At 43.3% G+C, this 12,453-nt stretch overlaps 1 pseudogene across 1 annotated transcript in view; it reads left to right on the top strand.

Annotated features, from left to right (window-relative positions):
* Positions 1-11,401, top strand: part of LOC149806984 (pancreatic triacylglycerol lipase-like) — a 36,141-nt pseudogene extending 24,740 nt beyond the window's left edge. The window contains exon 7 of the transcript XR_016419657.1: positions 11,172-11,401. The product of XR_016419657.1 is annotated as a pancreatic triacylglycerol lipase-like (transcript). The remainder of the gene's footprint in view (positions 1-11,171) is intronic.
* The last annotated feature ends 1,052 nt before the right edge of the window (positions 11,402-12,453 follow it).

The following is a 12,453-nucleotide window of genomic DNA, read 5'->3' as shown; positions in this document are numbered from 1 at the left end:
CACTCGGGTGCGACTTCTGGCAAACTTGCGTCGAATGGGTTTGTGTAAAGTGTAGGTAGCTTGTTCTTGTAACCATCGTTGCACTTGAGGTAAACGGAGACTTTTCAATGGAGTTTTGGCAGCACGATACAATTTTTGAACTCCTGCGTAACCTGCAGGATGCGAGGGATCATAGTAAATGCTGGCTAAGACTTTTTCCATTTTTTTGTGTTGGTTGGTGTGTTAATAAGGCACCCACTCTTGGAGGATGCTACTCTTTTTCTCTTGGGGTATTTTCTTGGATTGCAATGCTTTGCGTGTGCGACCGGCAATAGGTGTCGAAGAGGAGGATGTCTGAGCGGGGGATATCGGTTCTTGTTTCACTTCTGTCTTCACTTCTGTCTTCACTTTCTTTTTCTCTTGTGATGAAGAAGGGGTGGCCATCATCTTTTTAATCCATCCAATTCTGGAGGTAGGTGGTGTTGTTAACTTGCGTACTTTTTCTGGTGGAGTTTGAAACCCTTCTTCTTCTTCTTCTCCTTTTTCTGTCTTGGTCACGGGTAGTGATGGTACTGGTACTGGTACTGGTGATGGTGCTGGACCTTTCATCAAGGTCTTAAAATCTTTCAAAGTGGGTAGAGCTGTTTCGTCTAAAGCTTTCTGGTGAAAGAGTTGCAGTCGTTGCAAGAGTTGACCGTACTTTTGCGATTTTTCTGTTTCGGACAAATCTTGGCGATCCATCAAGGACTGCAATTCGTGTTGTAACTGGGACATCTCGCTCAAATTGGGATTGGGAGGTAAATGCGGGGTACGTTGTTCTTGCCACCGATGGTATTCCATCCATCGTTTGTAAGGCACTAAAGCTAGTTTTCGTCCTTCCATGTGGTTGTCAGGGGTCGATTCTGAGATCTTGGGACTTCCGAGGGGCTTTTTATCTTGCTCCCACCAGTCCTCCCAACATGGTTCCCAAGACTCCTTTCAGTATGGGGCCTAACAAGAGAGGTAAAATACCTCCACGTTGCACTAACATCTTCTTTATTTGACGAATGGGAATTTTCTTTTGAACCATTTGGCGAAGAACGTGACGATGTTTGCCTAAGCATTGTTTCTGGTGTTTGGACAAAGGGATCGTGCCTTTCAAGACGTTCAAACAACATTCGCACACGGTATCGATGACCTCTTTGGAGGCCGATTGAATGAGTTTTTTTCGTAGAGGTGGAGAAGCTTTGGACAGGACAGATAACATGTCCCCATGTTTGACTAAACGTGGAGGCAATCCTTTCCTTTTCTTTCCTTGGGGTTTTCTGGAGGGTGACATCTTTGCTTGTGGGTTCCGGGACATTCACCAAACAGACACTAACGTCGATGACTTAACACACACCCTTTTATCTTTTTTGGGACTATCGCTTTGTCATAAAGGTGACAATGTTTTTCCTAAAATTGCCAAGGAATCCTCCCCTTTGTTGACGCCTCTTTTTCTTGGAACGACTGTGTCTTTTCATAGGGTAATGTCGATGCTTGGCTAAGCGCTTTGTCGGATGACGCGTCTGCCTTTGTCTCTTTCTTTTTTGGCTTCTTGGAGGTGACATCTTTTACAAGTTCACTGATACCCCTACTTGGTCACAGGTCTTTTTTATACTGGTACGCGTCGCCACTGATTGTCTTTACGTCGTATTAGTTTGAGGGCAGGCATGACACGTCGTGCAGGGGTACGTAACGGACTAAATCGAGCCAGTTCTTGCTTGGACAAATCCAGTAAACTTTGTAACATGCCCGATCTTTCATGGACTTTGATTTTGGGAGAAGGTACTTTGTGAGCAGCAGCCACTGCCGCTAAATGGGAGGGTCCTGCCACTGGGGAAGTTCTTTTGGGGGTCATCAACGGAGAAGTTCTTGGTGTAATCAACGTCTCCAAGTACTCTTCAGTTCTGGGTGTCATTAACGGAGAAGTGGACAAACGTGAGGCTGCCGGAGACGCAGTCACCGCCGTGGCAGGTCGTGGTTTGCGAGTGTAAGGTTGCATCCTGGCCGAAGTACCTTTCTTGCGACTAGTTTTCTTCTGTGGACTTTTCTTTTTCTGAGGACTTTTTTTCTGTTTCTTTTTCTGGGGGCTTCTTTTCTTTTTCCGGGGTGGTGGTGGTGTCTGGTCAGAGGAGGGTCCTGCCACTGGAGAAGTTCTCCTTGGGGACCTGGTCTTTTTCTTCTTCTTGGGGCTTCGTTGGACTTTTTTCTTGGGGATAACTTTGGGGCCATTAGGATCCCATCTTAAGAGAGAGCGAATGATGACCCCTCCTAGAGTACCGCTCCCTCCAGGTTTCAAAATGATTTGTTTTTTTGGTCTGAGTGTCGATGCGGGGATCGGCCAGTTGGACCAAAGCGACTTTGTTTCGATCGAAAAAGCGTTTGGTTTGATGAGGAATCTGAATGATTCCTTGGAGTAATTGACGTGCCGTCACCGTGAACCATCGTAAGACTTCTTTGAGACTAACTTCTAAGACACGAGCTCGTGTTTGTGGATTTTTTCTCGACTGATGCCATACAAGGCACGAATCAATTTGACGGGAAGATGCGACTGAAGGGACGTCATGTTCACACTGTGTGAGACAGACGAAAAAGGGTCTGAGGTTTTTATAGATTTCTTTTATGGGGAGCGAAATGAAGTCGAGGACGGAGACGTGTACAGGACAGGCCTTCCGTCTTGGCACCAGTGGTGAAACAAGTGGGTACGAAATCGCAAATCCTCGGGAGTCGTAGGTTTCAAATCGACGAGTAAATAGGCGTGTGGCGTTTAAGTGGCATCGTCGTACGCCTGAGTCAGCCAAGGCGTTCCTAACTGTTTGGCTAAGACTTGCACTTGCGATTTATCTCGAGGGCTTTTAAACAAGACCACGTAATGCGCATTGAGACTGATGGTGCGATGGGCTTTACTTTGTTGAAACAAATTTTGGGTGATGTAAACGACACTGGCATTACGGTGATGCCCTTTGCGCGTGAACCACAGTTTAATTTCTTCTTCGTCTTCTCCTAACATGTCGTCGAAAATGACCAAATGGGTTTGACGGGAGTCAGAGACGATGCCGTCGTCTTCTTTAGGAATGCCTTCCACAAACACGATGGAATCGCCTTGACTTTCTCGCAAGAGGTTGTACGCCGATTGCCACTCTTTGTAACACCACACGATCCGTTGAGGTGGCCGATCGATCAAATGATGTTTATGTTCGATCAAACGTTTGACGAATTCGGTTTTGCCTGAACCGCTAGGTCCAGCAATGAGCATGTTAAAGGGATGGCGAAGATACAAAGCCTCCCAACTGGCACGATCTAAGTGTTCGTCGATGACTTTGACAGTAGAGGAAGAGGGAGCAGAGACAGCAGAGGTAGCCATTGTGTGAGAAATGTCACTTGTGACACGAAAAACAAACAAGACAAGAGTTTATATACTTTTTCAGGACACGTTTATTGAATGTTTTTTTTCAAACTTGAATACGAAAGACAAAAATACATAAAAGCCAAAGGCTTAAGTACAAGAATAAAAGGCACATGATAACCATGAACGTGGAATAAAAACAAGTGTCTGTACAACAACCACATGTTTTGGGTAAAGTTCTAACCAGTTCTATAGTAGGGGGTAAGGTCACACAAGTGTCCTCCCGAAAGGGTCTTTCAGGCCTGTCCACGACAGTCCTGTCATGGGTGACGGGTTCTTCTGGCACCGTCACTAACACGGGTTGAAAAGTAACTTTTTTCCTTGAATAACTCTCGTGCATACTGGGCCACCTCTTGGGTCCAAGCCAATCTGGTTTCTTCTTCGTCAACGACATGGTAAGTTACTTCAATGAACAATGAACTATCGATCTTGCCTAGGGTTCCTTTTTATATACAGACCAATACCGACGTGTCCATACGGTAAGGTGAAATGATTGGGAAGTCGCACTCGCTTCTGGTACACGATTTGATAGACTTTTTCCAAGGGCCGACTGACAATGTGGTGAGTGGGTAAACGTACAATCTTGTTCGGTTGATAGGTGGTCACTTTAAAGTTTCCATCCTCTCCCGATTGCAAGGCTTCTTTCAATACCCCAAAGTTGACCACTCGACTGGTACGATGATTCAGAGTCAGTCCTTTCACTTTGCACGTCGTGTGCACTTCTCCTTGTTTGTCCCGGTATTCGTAGCCGTAATTTTTGGGACCGCCACTGACGAAACTTAGAATCTTGTCGTCGGGATGCTCGTCTGTCCAGGCTCCTAAACGGTCTCCTTCGATGTCAGGGTGATGTTGAATCGGGTGATGGATGTAAATGCAACTGTCCGTGTCAAAGTACAGGACGCGTTCCCCTAACAGTTCTAAAGCTTCGTACAATTTTAAGCGAGCATGGGATGTCACGTAAGCCGCAATGATGACATTTCCAAAAGGGTCGTCTTGTACAAAGTCCAGATCTTCTTCGTAATTGACCAAGATCAAATCCTCTCGAACGACGTCCACGTGTTTCATGTGTTTGGTTTTGTCGTGAATCATCTGGAAGTAGCGGGAAGGTTCTGTCAAATATTCCGTCTTGGGTAAACACGGTCGTTGTGCCATTTTACCCCACAAGCAATTTAACATCACTTTGGCAAACGATCGCCTGCCTTCGTTTTTCTCGATGTGGTCTAAAGAGATGCCTTCTTGTTCATAGTATTTCTCTTTGAATTGTATTTGGTCTTCGGGAGTGTGACACCAGGACGGATAGCCGTTGGCTTCTTGTTTCAGTTTCAAAAAGGCATCCACGTAGTCAGCGAAAATGCCTTTCTGCGTGGGGTCACCCTTGTGGTATTGTTGTGTCTTGGGAAAGTGACAAATTTCGTACACTTCTAACAGTTCGTATCCCATGTCCAGAGCTTTGAACAATTCTACGCTGACCCAGGTTCCCGTCAAGGCACGTTCTTCCTGGGTGTGATGGCAAGGCTGGTCTTGGTTGCACGTTTCGGCACAAGTACGGCACAAGGGAAACATCAGTTTGCCTTGACAATGGTGAGGTAAGACGGGATGGTATAGGTTCGTGGGAGGCAAAACTTTACACTTGATCAAGCCTTCGTATTGTCGAATGTTTTTCAGGTCGATGTGTTCCGTCAGCAATTGCGAGTGCCCTACAGGAAAGCGACAATATTTGCACACGTAAGGATACAGCAAACACACGTCCAAGTATTTGATTTCTTCTCCTTTCTCTTCGTCGGCTTGGTACAGCAAACAGATGGCATTGGTCCTTCCTCCGTACAAACTATCCCTCGGGTTCAGCGGGTCCATGAACTGGTAACTTTCCACGAGGCGTTTAAATTCGGGATCGGTTTTCATACGGTGATCGTACTCGTGTTCCCACATTTCCACCACTTGGTTTCCTTGCTGTTCTAACTTTAGGCGTCGCTGACAAGTGTCCTGGTACAAGTCTTCCATGGTTCGTTGTAAAAACTGATTTTTAGTGTCACGGTCAGGGTAACAGACGGGACATCCGTGAAATAAGCAACCGTTAAACTCATACACGATCTTGGGGTTTTCTAAGTCCCAGCCATCGACCGAATACGTTCCGATGGTCTTTTCACCCCCTCCGTTGCGGGCATGCTGAATCCATTTGTCTTCCTTGTCGCACAAGTAATGTAACTAACGTAGGGCTTTGACCGAGTATTGACGCTTGACAGAGTGGGTCGTTTGAGGACTGATGACAGCCACGGTGTTTTCAGGCATGAATCGTTTTCAATACACTAAGGAACACGCTTTGGCAATGGTGCAAGCTTCTTTCAAAGGATCAACCCCTCCGTGTTCCATGAACAGTTCTCGAAATTTTCCACAGCAACGCCGTAAAATGTCGGAACGACAATACTTTAACATTTCTTCCTGAAAGTCGAAAGGGTCCGAGGCGTGAGCCTGGTACCAAGCGTAGAAAGCTTCTCGTTGTTCGGTACGCATGTTGTCGGGGTCGTAATAGTGAGCCTGAGGTAAATGGGGTAGAACGGCGTGTTGATTGGCTTCCGTATTGAAAAAGTGTGGAAAGTTCCCTTTAGCCATTTCTGTCATTCCAAACGTTTTAGGCATTCGACTCAAAGGCATGGCCAAATAGCTCATCGAATCTTTAAACTGCACTTGTCCCACTTGCATGAAAATGATTTTGGCTCCGTTCAAAGTGACTTTAGGACGTTCGGTGCCTTGTTCCGTATAGTACCTCAAAAGAAACTGTCCATCGTATCCGGAAAAATTGTGAGCCATCACCGTGGCATGACGATGACAATCTCCGTAACGTTCGATGTCCTCTTGGCTCCACGTCTTGTCGATGGGGTCTAAAACCCATTGGGCAAAATCGGCTAACGTGCTCGGTCCCCGAAAGATTTTTTCACGCCCTCCGGGAATCTTGCTGCAGTGAGGGCAATGACTGAAGATAGGTTCTTGAATGCACTTCTCGCACGCTCGATGAGCCACGCAGAAATTAGGAATGTGAATGCCGGTCTCTTGCATGCATTCGAAATCGAAAAAGATGAATTTGCCTTTCTTCTTGTGACCGTCCTCTTTCTCTGGTGGGGGTTGGTATTTTTGCACGTAGCATTCGTGTTCCAAGTCCACGATGTGGTGACAAATGTGACATTTTTTCTTTCCTCGACATACGTGTGCCTTGGTACTATTGGTACGTATGCCTTGTCCACAGGTAGGGCACAATCTCAGGAGTTGACAAGCACATTTCTTCTGTGAACCTTGTGTTTTCAAATGTTGTTGGTAACAGGTAGGGCTGACAAACGTGCGCAGACAAGTCGAACAAGGCACTGGTTCTTCGCTCAGACAGGGTGGAGAGGCCAAACATCCTGGGCATTTCCATCCACAATGCTTGTGTTGCTCTCGATTGTTATAACCATAATCACATTTCTCACAGTAATATATGTATCCCAGGAATCCGGTGATGGTGGTAATGGTATCGAAATGGTCATCGTGATAATAAACATGAATGTATTTTCCGTCCTTAAAGTCTTGGCCTCGAAACAACAGAGGTCCGCGCATTTCTTGAGGGTGCACTTTCAAGGTGTATCGTGGAGCTAGGACATCTTGCAATTTTTGCATCTCAGGAATGCCACAGGGTGTGTCTTTGGACAGTCCGGCTTGTTGTAACAGGAGTTCTGCTTCATTTCGTTGTTTGGCTCGATGGGAACGTTGAATAGTTTTCCAGGCTCTTTTCCATGCTGTCGTGTCGTTCTTGTTGGCATAGGTTCGTCCCACCACGATGGCACGGGCTAAGCACATCTGGTCATGAGGGTTGTTAATTCGGACGAGACTTGTTTTGGTGTTGCGAAGGTCGTCCACCAATAACATCTTTTTGCGTCCAGTCCCTTGAGGAGGAGAGACGTGGGCCATTTTCAGTGTGGCTTTACCATCGGTGATGTCAAACTGGTCATTAGATTGTTGTACGTGTTGAATCTTGTCCATGACTTTGGAAGGGGTTAGTTCTGCGGGTCTGCTAAACTCGATCCAAACAGGGGATTTCAAACCGTCGTGATCTATGGATAGTGTCAAGCGATCGTCTTCTTTGGGTTGACATTGTCGCTTGAGTGCGGTGAGCAAAGAATCCCACATCTCAGTGATAAACCCTTCTGCTTTCTCTAAGGGTACGTCGGACTTGAAATCTTTAAACTTCACCGTGTAGGTGTAAGCCGTGGTTCTAAATTTTCTAGAGGAGCGCTTTTCCGTCTCTCGAATGGAATAGTACTTTTCAGGGTTGACTAAGGGTGGTGAACTTGGTTTAGAGGGTTCGGATTCTGGTTCACTCATGTCCTCTTCAAAATCACTGGCATGAATTTGTGCCAAGATTTCAGCCCTGGTACGAGGCGATAGATCACGTTTCTGCCTCTTACTTTCTTCTTCTTCTTTCTTCTCGAATGAATAGGATCGTTTCATCTTGAGTGAAAAACGTCAAATGATTCAAGTTTAAACACCATAGACTAATTTATAGTCATGGCAGACCAGCGTATATAAAAGGGTGTGTGTCTTGTCCTTTTCACTATTCATTTCACTCTCAAGCCGAGCACAACGATGGAAGAGACTAACCAAATCGAACGTTTCGTCAGAGCTTTGCGAGGGGTCATTAGAAAATTCTCTTCAGACCAGCCTACGGACTACTCTCCTTCCTTTCGAGATAAAAGTCAAGATACTTGCTATATCTGTCAGAAGAAAGGGCATTGGTCTTCAGAGTGTCCAGACCGTCAAAACAGAAAAAAAAACAGGGGCTAAAAAAGACAAAAGTCAAGATACCTGTTATTATTGCAAAGAAAAAGGACATTGGTCTCCAGATTGCCCAAAAAAGAAACAAGAGGAGTCGGAAGAAAAGAAGGATTCTTCAGAAGAAGAGAGGGATTCTTCGGAAGAAGAGAGGGATTCTTCGGAAGAAGAGAGGGATTCTTCAGAGGAAGAAGAGGAAGAAAGAAGACAATTCTATTTACAAGAGACAAAGAAACAGGAGAAGAAAAGAAGAAGGGAAGAAAATGAGGAAAAGACGGTGAGGAAATTCAAAAAACAGAGAGACTAAATAAGGAGAAAGAAGAAGTCAATGAACTTTTAATTAAAGTGTTGTGTTGTGAATTGTGAATTGGATTGTAAAAAATGGAGAAAAGAATACATTAATGATATAAGGTAAGTGTCTTTGAGTTTTGATTTTAAAATAAGAAGCTACACTCACGCACTCATACACAGACACGTACTATAAGGGTAAAATGAGTGGTTTTTTTTTTGAGTTATTGGCAAATTGAAATTGTATTTCTTTTCGAGAAATGTGGGTGGCCCTGAAAAGGGCCTTTTTTGGTGTAGGGGTGAGTTTAACCAATCAACTTTAACTGCCTTAAGCCTTTGCCACGGCCAAGGCCTACTTCTGAACTGCGTAATGTTGATGATGATGATTGAGTTGAAATCACTAAGGGTGGTACGGCAGGCTTAGTCACAGGGTTGACGTGTTTAGCTCGGGAAGGTCGTATTCTCTTCGGTCGTGATAAAGAAGTCTGATACATTTATTTCAGACTTCTTAACTCCGCTAAAATGTCCAACAGTACCGTGACCGTTTGATTTTCACCCTCTTGTTTCTTTGCTGCTACTTCTTCTTGCTGTTGTTGCTGTTGTTTTTTTCTTACCTCTTCTTCTTGCTGCTGCTGCTGCTGCTGTAGGAGAAAAGCTTGTTCCGCTTCCTTTTGTCGTTGTATAAATTTCTCCAATTCTTCTTTCTGTCTCTGTCTAAAATTCTCCACTTGCGGTAATGAAGAAGGTAACGAAGGTTCCGGAACAAATTCTTGCGAGGTAAGAAAATCCACAAAATCCCAATGTACCTCTTCTGAAAGTAAGTCCGGGTTCCCTTGGGCAGTCTCCCCTGCTGGTGCACCCCAATGGATCGTTTTTTGAGTTTCCGTCATGTTGAATCACTGTCGCATAGATTGACTGCACACAAGCGCTAGCGAATCTATATAGACCACGTGACGTCACAAACTGTTCTCTTCGGATTGGATGCGAGCTGACTGAATTTTGTAACGCGTGTTCGGATTGATGAATGAACTCAATCCGTTTCAATCCTACCTCTGCCTATAAATAAGCGCAGTTCACTACATTGATTCACCTGTTCTCGTCGCTTCAAGATGTGGACCACAGTTGAGTCATCCACCCTTGTGTCTTCCATGATGTTTAGGACGGACATACCCATGTATGTCCGATCCAAGTGGACCGTTGTCCACAGGACAAACACCAGTCTGTGGATACGTAGGATCTACGTTGAAAGACAAGGATGCCTGAAAAGAGTGCTGATTTACGGACCAACAGTGAGACGCAGCCTAAGAACAAGAAGAAGAAGACCAATGCGGTGCCCTTTATGTTAATGGATACATTAACATAAACCCAAAGGCCCTTTTCAGGGCCAGCCATATTTCTCGAAAAGAGATAGCCTTTCCATTGCCTACCCCTTTTTTAAATTTAAATTTAAATTTAAATTTAATTTTTTTTTTAAAAAGAAAATCCCATATTCAATTCCCCTTGTCCCTAGACAAACCCAAACTCTATTCCCCCATGTTAAATTCCCCCTTGTACGTAGAGTGACCCACGATTTTTCACCATGTTCAATTCCTCTTGTACGTAGAGTGGCCCACGATTTTTCGCCATGTTAAAATATCCATTGTACGTAGAGTGGCCCAGGGGTCCCTGTAATGCTAATTCCCATTGTACGTAGGGTGGCCCCATTTACTACTATTGCATATACTGAATGACAGACGAGACGCTGAAAGTCAGCTTTTAAAATCTACATCTCATCTCCGAATAGAACTATAAGCTACTTATACAACTGGATAAACGTTAACCTGATTATCTTCTTTTTGCATTTCTAAGCACTAGTCCTACTGCCCGTGTTATAATTGTTTCCTCAATGTTATACGAAAGGAATGTCAAGAATTACCGGCCTTTTACAGTATTGGCTTAGAAACAGACTAGTTTCCTTTCTACAACTTTCTGTAGATATTTGGATGCTAAGAATCGACTTAGTTTCGTGCATTTGATTTAGGTTGTGATTGCTTACCAATACGTATTTATCCAGTATACATACATCATGGTCATGGTGAATAGAGCTTAGTGTCATGAGGTGAACTGTTTAGCATAAGGAGTAAATGCATGAGTGCTGCACCAAATGACTAAATCCTGTTTCCATGCTTCGATTATTATAGCTTAACATGTGTAAAAAGTGGATACAAGGCCAATGAGCATGGTCAAAAGTTTTGATTGGTTGTGTATTTATAAAGACGCAGTGCATTATTGCAGGCTAAGCAACAACTTTTCGCCTTTTACCATTGTTTATAAAATAATACGCTTGGTGACATTATATATAATTCCCGGCATTTTACGAATATTACGTACATGTTAGCATTGGTAGTAACGGGCAATATAATATGTTGCTATACATTTGTTTCTCACTGAAGTGTGGTGAAAGTTTTGCACAACACTTATTTACTTCACATTTATTCAGGAATCATGAACATTTAAATAAACCGCACGAGGGTGCAGCAAAGTTCTAGTTCCCTCGCAGGTATTATTTTGAAATTATGATGTTATTTAGGCACTTTTAAATAGTTAGAAAAATGTATGCTTGTAACATCTGTCATCGATAATTTTAACTGCCTAAATTATTCATGTACGGTGAATCATTTGTTATTTTGTTTTCCAGAAATAGAGAAAAATATCGCATGCAGTCATATGAGAGCCCTGGCGCTGTTTACAGAATCTATTAACTCCAAATGTTGGTTCCTGTCATTCCCGAGTGAAAATGACGTCACGTGCGATAGTGTATGTGCTATAATGGGTTATGACGCGCCTAGTGGAGACCCCAGAGGAGACCGTTTCCTTCCTACGGAATCTTATGAACCGTTTTGCAGTGAGTATCTTCAGAGACAATAAGGAATTAGGCCGTTGTCTTTAAATGTTAATTTCTGTTATAAATTAATTATTACATTCCAAGTAGGTGGATCTCTATAACTTTTCCAGTGGAGAGGAAATTAAATGTAAGAACAATTCAATCCAAATTTACTTACTTTTCTTTACTCAGTTGTTTTTCTCTACATGCATCCCATTGTGCATATTGGATGGTTCAAACTTGAAGCTGATTACAGTCTCAGACTTTCACATGAAAATGAATGAAAGCCTAAATAAAACCAAAAAAAACCCCAGCATTTTAGACTATTTTGCCAACTTGCCGGAGAAAGCTTTTCTGTGAGTTTGTGACTTTCTATAGTATGTAACGTCGCAATTATCGCTGCCACTCGAATCGTTAAAAAGTCTTTCATGTTGTGTCATTTTACATATATTGGGACTCTATGGTCATAAACTAAGTAACAGAAGAAGCAAAACTACATGTTTTGTAATAAACGATATAATTATCAGAGTTGTACAATATCGAAACAGATATTAAATGCCTCTGGGGACGGACAGTGCAGCAAGAACATAGGAAATATAAATTGTCTACCACAGCGTACCTATCTACGAGCGTAAGGGGTAAAAACGCATTTTGTTATTTCTCGCTATGTGGCATTTTGAAAACATCTCACAATGTTAAAAGAGCTCACTTGATCAAACCCATCGAACGGGAAAGGACCCAATTCTTGTAATAACCCATCTGACAGATCTATGCATTGGGAATAAACTCAAACTTATAAATATGGCGATTGCGTATAGATCGTTCGCATACTACTAGCACTCTTAATATTTTTACCAAATAATCTATACTCGTGTACAAAAATGCTATATATAACCACTGCAATTTTCAGTCAAGAACCAAAATGCCATACAGATTACATAGCACTTAAATATTGATCTCCATCTGCCGTACTGTGTGTTATGTTATCGCCATGTCCCGCCATTCTTCCCTTAACAAATTGTTTTCACTTTAATTTTGCTTTGTAACAGTATAGAAATGGAATGGAGTTTTGCATCAAGTGAAAACCCCGAACACA

Source organism: Sinohyriopsis cumingii, chromosome 1 (assembly GCF_028554795.1).
Source record: "Sinohyriopsis cumingii isolate HCF-2022 chromosome 1, ASM2855479v2, whole genome shotgun sequence".
In the NCBI taxonomy this organism is placed as follows: domain Eukaryota; kingdom Metazoa; phylum Mollusca; class Bivalvia; order Unionida; family Unionidae; genus Sinohyriopsis; species Sinohyriopsis cumingii.
The sequence above is the reverse complement of the archived record's forward strand: the minus strand, read 5'-3'. Positions and strand labels throughout refer to the sequence as shown.